General features: G+C 50.0%; 1 non-coding gene across 1 annotated transcript; it reads left to right on the top strand.

Annotated features, from left to right (window-relative positions):
* The first annotated feature begins 10,512 nt into the window (after positions 1 to 10,512).
* On the top strand, positions 10,513 to 10,584 carry TRNAT-GGU. The gene has a single exon. It is a non-coding gene; the product is annotated as a tRNA-Thr (tRNA).
* Positions 10,585 to 11,181: the final 597 nt, after the last annotated feature.

Here is an 11,181-nt window from a genome sequence, read left to right as displayed (position 1 = left end):
TCCTGGAGATTAATGGTGAAGAGTGAGCTGAAGCTCACCGGGGAAGTATGTGGAGCTCTGAGCTCACCGATCCACGTCCCTGCAAAACAAAGCTCGGCCATGGAGGCTGGGAAAGAAGCAGCCAGTCTGGACCGAGCATGGTCGGCAGAGACCGGGCCCCTTTTCCATCCGCCTGTCTGTGTCTGCCATTCTTCATGAAGCGCCCAGCTGGTGTCTGGTCCTGTTCTCAGCTGGGAGGCTGGGGCAGGAGGAGTAGGCCCTGCTCTCCTGTCCAGAGGAAACCTACCAGCAGAACAGCACTGAGGAAAGCACCTGGCCCATTACACTACAGTTTAGAGTCCAGGGTCTTGGGATATCCTCAGGTTGTTAACCCCGCAGCCAATAGAAAACCATGTTTTCCCTTCGGAAGCCTTTTCTTAGTTGGTCAGTTGAAGAGCAACTGATGGAGAGATCTGTGTGCCTGGCCCTGGGCTTAGTTTGTGCTGTTGGGGTGGGTGGGGAGTGAGAGGGAGCATCCAGTTCTCTGATGAGAACTAGAGCTGTGGTCCTGGAAGCAGAAACCCAGGCATCATTTAATCGCCAGAGGACTGGCTGCTCTCCATCATGACACAGACCAGGACATCCAGAGACCTTGCTGAGAGTCTCCCAGCTGATAAGAGGCAGATCTGACTCCAGATCTGTGCTGCTCCCCCCGCACCCGTGAGGGGCAACGCTTGCTCCATCCATCATCAGAGTCCAGGAATCTGGGTGGTGGGGAGAGGTCCCTTCCCACTCAGGCCATTCTTGCACCAGCTCTCTTTCCTTCTCTCTCCTTCCTCGCCTTGTGGCTCCTTGGCCCTCCACCGAACACTTGTCAAGTAACCTTGGAGCCTGGAAGTTTCTGAGGCTCCCAGCAGAGAGGTCTGGAATTTGCTGGGGAAATCTAGCGTCCCCCTGCCGCGAATGCCAGGTCTGTCTTCACCCCCCAAAAGAACAGGCCGGGCTCTGGATGTCCCTGGCTTATGGCCACATTGCTGCATATGTCATGTTCACACTCCCCTCCCTGAGTCTGTCTGAACATCAGGACATGAGGAGACGGCTCTCAGTGGGACCTGCTGGCACGATGACCAATGTCTGGGGAAGCCAGTCAGTGACTTGGCGGGACAGGGAACCGTCGGAGCCCCGCAGTGAATGCCTTTCTGCACGAGCCCCTTCTGACAGCAGGGGTGTGGTTTGGGAGCCTGATGTGTTTACTTTGCAGGAAGATGTCAGTCACCTGGACCAGAGTGAGAAGCAAGAGGATTCCTACCAGTGTTTAGACTCTGACTTAGAGGTGCTTTTAGTCAGTGTGCCTGTCCCTTAGTAGTGACTCATTGAGAGATAATCAGCAGAAGGACCCACAGAAGTTTTTTCAAGGCATGATTGGTGATACCAACTTGGTATTTAGTGAGGCTGGTGCTCTGTAATCTTTAACTGATCTCACGTGTGCCTCCTGTCCTCTCGAAGCAATCACACTGGGTCTGCCTTAAAACTCTGCTTCATGTACATTCAAATGTCTGTTCAGATATTCTGAGAGAGCAAGACCCTGTCGAGAGCGGAACTAGGATCAGTCATTGGGCTGTACGCTCCCAGCTCTTGCAGTGATCATTCACTCTTTCATTTCACAAACACTTACTGAGTGATTTCTGCTCGTTTGGGGCTGGGCAGTAAGCTGCAAAGATGACACAGAAGTGATTCTGTCTTTGAGGCTCCAAGTAGGTGAGATGTGACATGTTTATAGAATACCCTAACACCCAGGAGGCCTGGGGATGCTGCAAGGGAGGAAGGATATGTTCCAAGGCAGTTCAGTGAGTCGGCACCTAGAAAGGCTTTCTGGAGGAGGTGTTGTGATGGTTAATTTCATGTGTCAACATGTCTGCACCATGGTACTCAGATGTTTGGTCAAACATTATTTTAGACGTTTCTGTGAAGGTATTTTTGGATGAGACTAACATTTAAATCAGAAGACTTTGAGGAAAGCAGATTCCTTCCAGGATGTGGGTGGGCCTCATCCCGTCATTAGAAAGCCTTAATAGAAAAAGATTGACCTCCCTGAAGTGAGAAGGAATTCTTCTAGCAGATGGTCTCTGGCCACAAACTGTAACTGTTCCCTGGATCTCCAGCTGCTGGCCTACCCTGTAGATTTTGGACTTGCCAAGCCTCCACAATTGTGTGAGCCAGTTCTTTACAATAAATCTCTCTCTCCATACATACATGCCCTGTTGGTTCTGCTTCTCTGGAGAGCCGTGACTGCAGGTGTCAACGCCTGAGGGTACGTCGGAGTCATTGTGAGTTTATGTGAATTCTGGTGCAGAGCGATTTCTGCGCAGGAGAATAGAACATTCTGGAGTATCAGGCTCTCACAGACCCAATTTGGGGTTTATGAAGAGAGCTCACAGGCCTTCTTTCAGGGAGTAGTAGAAAGTGGTTATCAAAGATAAAAGCTTTTCTCTAGGAAAGTGATGGCCTTGGTGGAAGAAAGGCTGGGGAAGCTGCTGGAAATCCCAGAACTGTGGACAAGGCAGTTGTGAGTCCACATGAAAACAGTTAAAACAAAACCCAAAGTCAAGTGAGCAGGTGACTTTAAGACTTTAGAAATCTGAGCTCTTCCTAGTCCTGAGCCCCAGAGGAGCCAGAGACAACTATGTCAACTTGTTTTGGCCTTTGCTTTTCTAAAGTATATAATACTTTAAGTATGTAATGTTAAAACAGCATAGTGTCTTTGCCCAGATTCCTAATTGTATTACAGATTTTTCAGCAGAAAAATTATAACAGAGAATGGAAAGTTTATTCATTGTTCACTCCACTGAGCCTAGGTAGAAAGGAGATTCTGTGGGCGTTTGCCTGCCCAGATCATCTTTTGTAGTTTTGTGTGATTCCTACAACTTCCAGACTCTCTGAAAGCTAGTGGTATGCCTGAGAGCTAATGGTGGTCTTCTCTGATTTTATTCCATTCCATTCCATTCTCACAGTTCTATAAATGTCTACATTTTTTGTATGAAATTACTTTCTGCTTGATATACCTAGAACAATTTTCATTTTCCTGATTGGCTCCTGACTGATTCAGCACTTTTCACCACAAGAACTTTGAGAAAACAGACCTTTGAAGATGGGAAGATGGGTTGGTTATCCCTTCAGGTTAGGTTTGAGCCAGGGATGACCCTCTTGTCAATAGAAAGTGAAATACTGATAATGCATGGCTTATATTAACAAATGGTCTTTAGACACTTGAAGTTGCCTAGGGTTAAAGTGCTTATGGAGGGCAAAACTTTGGCAGATTAAATGGCTGCGGCTACAGGATATTATGGTGGAAATGCAGTGTGAGGACTGCTGGGATATGGGCAGGTTGGCTATTTCTGATTGCACTGAAAAGAAAAAAATGAATAATCTCAGGGTCTTACCTTCTCAGCTCAGTTCATGGCCAGAGAATCAGGGTGCTTCTGTATTTGTCCTAAATGAATTACTTTTTATAAAGTTTGATTGTGAGGTCTTAGATAGTAGCATAATACAATTCACGGCTGCACCAGATTTCTTATGGGCAAGTGGGGACATTGTTCAAGAAAGAGTGAGATCCGAGAATTGGGATGGGGACATTTGGGCAGACTGAGCTGAATCGGAGTAGCTTCACCTACTCCTCCAATCTCTCTGTGCCTACTTTGCTGTCAGAAGCAGCCTTCCCCGTCACTGTATGAGGGGCCTTCTTTCTACTTGATTGAAGACCATATGGTGCTGAGTCTCTTTAAGATGTATTCCCAGTACCCTCATTGCCTCCAGATCTATAACTAAGGCAGATCCTAGCATGACTAAGGGGGATGAGAATGCGGTGAGACCCGGGAGGAGAAAGCATATGTACCAGAAGAATTACAAGGAGACAGACTAGGGAGGAATCCAACTATGTAATGTTGGATTGGGCCGGATTTATCAAGATGTATGTATTAACCAGAGATTCTTGATTTAATATGTTAGTTTGAGCGGCTCAGAGTGACTACAGAAATTTATTTTCTTTTTGACTTAAACCTGGACTCAGTGGTGGCCTGTGCTAAATGAAACTGAGATATCAGGACTTCCTTGGTATAATGCAGACAAAGAAAGCCAAAGGCTAAAAGAGACTGGAATGTTGGGATGGGTTTATCATGTGCAACCTAGTCACGCAACACCTTATGGGAGGGGTTGCCTAATGGCAGTATTTTTACAAAGTCATTGAGAAATATATTGCTGATAGAAGTATCAGTGGCTTTGAAAAGCTTTGTGATGGTTATTCTCTGCAGGCAGGGGTTGATGGGGGGCAGACACTGCCATTGTGAAGGTTTTCTTCATTTCACTGGGGACAATAGGATCCCGGAGTGGTAAATGCCAAAGGTCAGTATTTAACCTCTAGAAACAAGGTGATTGTGGTTAATGAAGCCCACGGCAGGACTAGAGTAGTAATCGGAATCCCATTGTGTCTAATTATCAAGACATCCCTAGGGGTGACTAGGTGGGTAGCCAATGAGAGCTTTACTTGATCTATGTAACTGGGAGAGATTTTAGATCTAATGAACAAAGCCCCGAATTGGTTGGGGCAGCACAAATGGAAAGTCATAGTCTCTCACTCAATTTCCAGACCATGGGAACCGTAGTTTTTTGAAGTGAATGGTGATGATACCACTTGGGCACCACCCTCCCACCGAGGAGTAGCACACCTGAACTGCAGGTGGAACGTGTGTAGCGAACTCATTTTGGATTTGCAAAGCCAGGCCTTTAGAGTGTCCTCTGACTCTGTAGAGCCAGTGCTGGGCACAGATGAGAGCCTGGTGATGCTCGGGCCCTAAACGTGGCCACATTTATGGGTCCATGAGAATGATTGTTAACTCCTGGAAGTTTCTTGGTGGTGATCTCATCCACAGGTTGTTAACTTTTAAAGTTTACAGACCTGAGAATTTGATAAAAGCAATGAAGCAATTGTCAAGAAAAATGAATGCCCGCTTACTTGTACAACATTTATATTCAATTTTTGGAGGTTTTTGGACCGACCCTCTGAAGTTCCAAGGTAAAGGTCCTGTGACTCAATCCAGTGACAATAAAACAATGGGCAAAAATTACAGACAGAAAAGGAAATATACATGGTCACAAAAATATGAAAAGATTCTCTTGTCCACTAAAAACAAGAGTAACGCAAATCATACTGAGATACTATTTTTCACCAGCATTTGGCAATGATCAAAATGTTATATTATAAATTGTTTTTGAGACGTGCCCAAATCTCACAGCTGGTGAGTGGAGGGAGCTGGGGCTTGAGCCTAAGGCCTCTGACTTCAGATTCCTCTTTCTTTTCACTTAGCAGCATGGCGCTCATGAGATTCCTTGCATAGTTGATTGGGTGTGGGGCACGTAGCCTGATCAAACTCCCACACCTTGTTCTGGACCTTTCTGGAGGAGGCCACAAGGAGGAATAGCATCACATGGAAAAGAAAATGAAATTTTCAGTGGCCTGCAAGCAATTCCGGTTATCTTTTGTCTCCAGAGGGAGTGATAGCCATCTGACAATCACTTCCGGACACTTGACCTGCAGCCAGAGGCCTGGCTGGATCTGTATCTGCCAGGAGGACTTGGGGAATTTATGCACCTGAGAGAGGAGGGTCTTGGTAATCAGTACTCCAGGCTCCAGTGTCCTGCCTCTGATTCTGGAGCCCTGAGCCTGAGGGGTCAAGGTCAGGTGTAGGGGAGAGAGACAGAGGAGTAGCTGCTTTGGTCCTTGGGCCACAGTCATGACCCAGGGTTAGCATGGGCCCCAGAGGAGAAACGAAAAATAATAAGGGAGTGTGATAGCAAGAAAGTGAAGGAGGGAGAGAGGAAGAGGGAAAAGGAGGAGGAGAAAGGGGAGGGGGAGGGAGAGAGGTCACATATCTGTTTGTGTGAAGTCTCACCTTGGAGACTGCTCTTCTAGGTCAGGGCAGATACAGAGCAGACATTCTCCCTATCTCCTCTAGTACCGGATGGGGTGTATAATTATTTCACTGTGTGTACAGGATTTCTAGTTACATAATGACTAAAAGCAGATAAAGATCCAGCCAAGAGAACAGCAAACCATGGACATGATGCTAATAAAAGTCCTTAGCCAGGCTCAGGGCTTGGCTGCCAACCTGCTCTGGGGCAAGAGGGGTGGATAGAGCCAGGCATGAGGAGCCCTCCAAGAGCCTGAGGAGGAGGAGGAGGAGATGGTGGAGGGGGGGAGCAGCAAGGAAGGCCAGCCCTCGACTGCCAAGAACAGCAGGTTGCAATGCTTAATGTCCACACTCATGCCAGTGTGCTTAGGAACTGTTGTTATTTTTATGAGAAAAATGCAGAAAGGCTAATCTGTCTATTTATGTCTGTCTGGAATCATGTAATTACTAAAGGGATGCTCTGGTGCCAGGATCCAGCCGTGGCTCTTCCTCTCCCATGATGTCTTTTGGAGGCTGGGCCCGATGCCCCAGCCCGGCTCTAGTGAGGAGCCTGCCAAGGGATTTAGGCACCACTGGGATAGATAGCCAGACAGAGGAAAGGGGACTGGGAAAACCAAGATAATTGGGTCAAATACTTTTATGTATTTTAGAGTTTTGGCAACTGGTAACTTGAGGGTATGTCCATGGAGTCTATGACTGCTGGAAACTAAAGGTCTTTTCCACAAATTCTGACTGTTCAGGGCAGGCTTTACCATCCATCTGTCTGTTCGTCTGGGCCATCCATCCACCTATCCATCCACTCGTCCTTGAGCAAGCATGTCATGCCAGTCATTTTGCTTGGCTCTAGAGATACAGAGATAAATAAGACATACATAGTCTTTCCACCTGAAAGACTCAGGGTATGGGAGGAGATAGAAATACCAACCGTCGAGCACAATGAAGTGCCTCAGGTGCTGTAATTGACTCTGCAGAGGTCCCTTGAGTCAAGGAAGGATCTGGGTGGTTAGTAAAACTGCAGAGAGCAGGTGACCCTTGAGCTCGGGTCTGGTAGCTGAAGGTATGTTTGGCATATAGGCCTAGACAGCCTTGGTCCTTGGGCCACAGTCATGACCCAAGACTCCAGAGGCTGCCCTGGGGTAGCCCAAGATATACTGAGTATAGCTTCAATTCTAACCCAAACCTATGCCTTGCATAGATTCTCAGCCTGGTATTAGGGACTCTCAGTGATCTGACCTCGAGCTACAATTTTCATTTCATCTCTGCTGCTCCCCACCCCCCGGCTACACGGGCCGTGTCATGCTGTTCCCTGCCTCCTTGCCTGTGACCAGGTTGCTCTGTCTTCTTGGGCTGCCTTCCTTTACCCTACTAGGTTCTTTTTGAGACCTAGGGTATTGCCTTCCTGGAGGGCTCAGTGTTGCATTTATGGAGATATAAGCAGGGGATTGAGCAGAGACCCCACTGTGTGCAGCAGTGTGTGTTTGAGGAGCCGTGTGCGATGAGGCTGGGAGTTGGTGGGTAGGTGTAGGCTGAGAGGAGGGTGATGCTTTGGGAAGGTATGAAGCAGGCCTGGGGCTTACTGATCGGAGGAAGGGGGCGGTAGGCGTCTCACCCACTTCCTTATACCCTAATCCTGACGACCCTCCACCTCATTGACTGAATCATCAGCTGTAGGAAAGTAGGCCTGAAAAGGTCATGTGACTTTCTGCCTTCCGTTCTCTAGGAATTTCTAAATCTGTAGTTCTGATATGTCCTCAAGTTTTGGAGAAGTTGCTTTTCCTGTTTCATAGTTTCACTCTCTGAGCTAAGGAAATGAGGTACCAGTGGTTCTGAGGGGCCTTCTGAATGGATTGAACTAGCCCCTTGGTAGCATGGGACTGCGCCCCAGCAAGGGATAGGCGTTGGCGGTGGAGGGCTCAGGGTTCAGCTGGCCTGCAACAATCAGCCCGAGGCTCAGCCCCTTCCAGCTCAGTAAGCTTAAGCCACGGGCTGGTGGGGGCTGGGTGTTGTCCGGAGCTGCAGATGCCTGGGGGCTGAAGCTGCCACGGATGTTCTCAGGGAGGCACTGGCACCGAGCAGGGGTGCAGGATCGAGCCACAGGGGCAAGAGATTCAAATGGAAGTTTTCTGTTAGTACCTGGAGTGAGCTGGGTGAGACCTCACCCCCTGGGGCCTCTGTCCTCCTATCTGGGAAGTGATGAGGTTGGACTAGCTGCTCTTAGAGCATCTTTCCAGTTCTCTGTTACTTGGCAATAGGCCTCTGTGAAGTGAATGGTCCACACGTGGTGCCAGGGCTATTTCAGGGACAATGATAAGATGTGGAGAAGGTAGAAGGGCTGAGTGTTACCGCTCAGTCCAGCCTCCACAAGTGCCACTAGCAGCTGAGTGGCCCACAGGCTCAGGGCCTGCGGACAGTATGTGGGGCACTCCATGGATGTGGCGCTTCTCTGGGACACCGATGCCTCTCTTTAGCACTTGTTTGTTCACTCATGTCCCTAATCTGTCCAGTTCTGTGCCAGCCATGCCGAGTGGGGATGAGTTTTTGTACTGAGAAGGGGCAGACTGGCCACTGTCCCCAGGTAGCCTACGACTGAGGTGAGTTGGGCTCAGAGCTCGGGTGGGGCCCAGCACCAGGAGGGACTGTGAAGCAGGCTGAGGAAGCTTCCTAGAGGAGCTGGGACCAGAGCAGGGCCTGGAGGTGGAGGATTTGGCCCGGTATAGGGCAGAGGGACCTAGGGAGGGAGAGAGCAGAGCAATTTTTCTCTAGCTGTTATAGGAAAGAAAGAGCTGGAACCACTTTGCACATTTGTTCCTTTGTGGATCTGGAGTTGCTGGAGATCCATCTGGAAATGTGCTCTAATCAGCTGTCTCTCAGCAGGAAAGGGGAGACTGGGTAATACACCAGCCAGCCCAGTGCCAGCGTCAGGGTCCTGAGCTCTCAGGCGCCCCAGCTTGTAGATGGGGGAGCTGAGACTGGGGGGCTGTGGGTGAACAGAGATCACACTGCAGGTGGCAGCAGAGTGGGGGCTGGGATTTAGAGTCCAGATATGCTCCTGGAACCTTTCAGCCCAAACGGCCTTCCCGGGTCACCCCTCTTTGCCTTCTGGGCCTCATCTCCAGCTCCCCCTCACCTGCACTCTGCACCCCAAACTGTGCCAGTCCCAATGGCCCGTGCTGTCCCTTCTCTCAGCCCCATGCCCGCATCCACCTCTTGGCAGGCCTTGGCCTCCCTTCTCCCCAGGAGACTCCTCTTCATCCTCTGCTCTGGTGTTTGCTGCTCTCTGGAGCTGCGCCACCCCTGTGCTTTGCTGCCTCTCTCCCTGGGGCTCACCTGACTGCAGTTATAAGGAAGCAATCACCTCCTGGGGTGTGAGCTCCTTGCAAGCAGGCCCGGGGCATTATTATCTCTCTATTCCTAGCACGCACAGGATACTTGCGAAGGTACTGGATAAACAAGTGAATGCAACCGTCCTGGCCACGTGCCCCGTGTCTCTGCTTTGTTCTTCCTCTGGCCGTGCCCTTCCCCAGAGGACGGGTTCAAAGTGACGCTTCCAAAGGGAGCCTGGAGCCAGGCCCCTTCCCCTGCAAACAGCTGGTGCCAGGGGCCCTGGAATCCTCTGCCCAGATGGCCCTGAGGCCTGCTTGGGGACCTTGTGAGGGTCTCCCTGAGGCCCAGTGAGGGCAGCTCTAGGCCTGAGGCCCTCACGAAGGCCCTGGTGGTGTGGGCCGGAGCCGGAGCTGGGATGGACAGAGGGGTGGGCCACAGTCTCGCACTTGTCCTCTTGCCCCAGGCCCTGCCCACGTTAGAGGCGGCCTGAATGAGTGACTTCATTCTCAGTGGAGCTGCATGTGTTGGGGACCCGAGAGCCAGGCTGAGGTTGGGAGGGGGTTTCAGGATAGTTGGGGACAAATGGGGCAGATGTGCCTTGGCCTTCTGGTGTGTTGAATCTTTGGAGTTAATCATCCTCATATCAATAGGTAGCATTTAATGAGCACCAACTGTGGACCTGACCCCATGTTGAGAGTTTTGTGCCATTTGTATGTTTGAATCTTCACAACGGTTCTTGCAGTGAGGACTAATATTGTTGCAACTTACAGAAGAAACCGAGGCTCAGAATTACACCACAAGGACTCAGACACCTGTCTGTGACTCTGATCCTGTCTGAGCTTTTGACCACCTCTCAGAGGGAGGCCTGTGGTGGGTGCGCTCAGCATTGGGGTGTCTCTGCGTCCAGCACCTGCTGCACTTGGGCAGGAAAGATGCAGCTTATGTGGGGCCTGGCTCTGGGGGGCTGCTTGGTTCCCAGGGGGAGGGTTAGAGGAGCCCGGGGGATGGGGGCGCTCTGACTGGGGCCAGGGGGTGAGGGCAGGAGGCTTGGCCTGATGTGGCTCTGTGACCTGGGCCTGCTGGGAGCTGGGTGCTCTCCACCTGCTCCATGCATCTCACTTGGGAAGTCAGCACTAGAAAGAAGCGTCCTTCCTTCCCCTCATGATCAAGTTTTGGATTCTCTCCACAAGGGAATATCCAGAAGCCCAGTGTTTTTGCTGCACCAGGGAAGACTTCATATGGGGTGGGGAGTATAGCTCAGTGGTAGAGTGCGTGATTGGTGTGCACAAGGTTCTGGGTTCAATTCCCTGTACTTCCGTTAAGTGGGGGCAAAAAGGGAAGGCTCCACAGTAACAAAAATGTGATATTATTATTATATTATCATGATTATGATCTTTACAGTGGCCACTGGGCCTCAATTAGCCCCACTTCCAGGTGTACCCAGGCTGTACAGATGCTCTTCTGTTGTGCTTCCCGAATATTAGAGCCGTTTCCACTGTTCATGCACTTTGAGAGCTCACTCCTGTTAGGGGTCAGGTATTTATTGAGGTCAAGATGAACAAGGGGCAGGGAAGTGGCAGGAGTGTGGCCTTAAGATGGGGATTTTGATGTGTGGATCTGCCGCTCGCCATCTCACTGCGGCTACTACCTGGGACTGGGCATGCAGTCTCCCAGAGCCTCAGTATTCTCATCTGTTAAATGGGAATTCTCCCTGGAGGCATCGTTGTCAGGCTCAAATGCTGACATATGGTTGATGTTCAGTGGTCACTTACAGTTATTGTCTTTCTCACTTTCTGGAACAGTTTCTTGAGCTGTTAAGGGGAAATTGTTCTTAGAAGTCAAGCCGTAGGGGGAGAGTATAGCTCAGTGGTAGAGCACGTGCTTAGCATGCACAAGGTCCTGGGTTCAATCCCCA

This window comes from Camelus ferus, chromosome 15 (genome assembly GCF_009834535.1).
Source record: "Camelus ferus isolate YT-003-E chromosome 15, BCGSAC_Cfer_1.0, whole genome shotgun sequence".
Classification (NCBI taxonomy): Eukaryota; Metazoa; Chordata; class Mammalia; order Artiodactyla; family Camelidae; genus Camelus; species Camelus ferus.
Note: the sequence above shows the minus strand (reverse complement) of the source record. Positions and strands in the feature narration are given on the sequence as shown.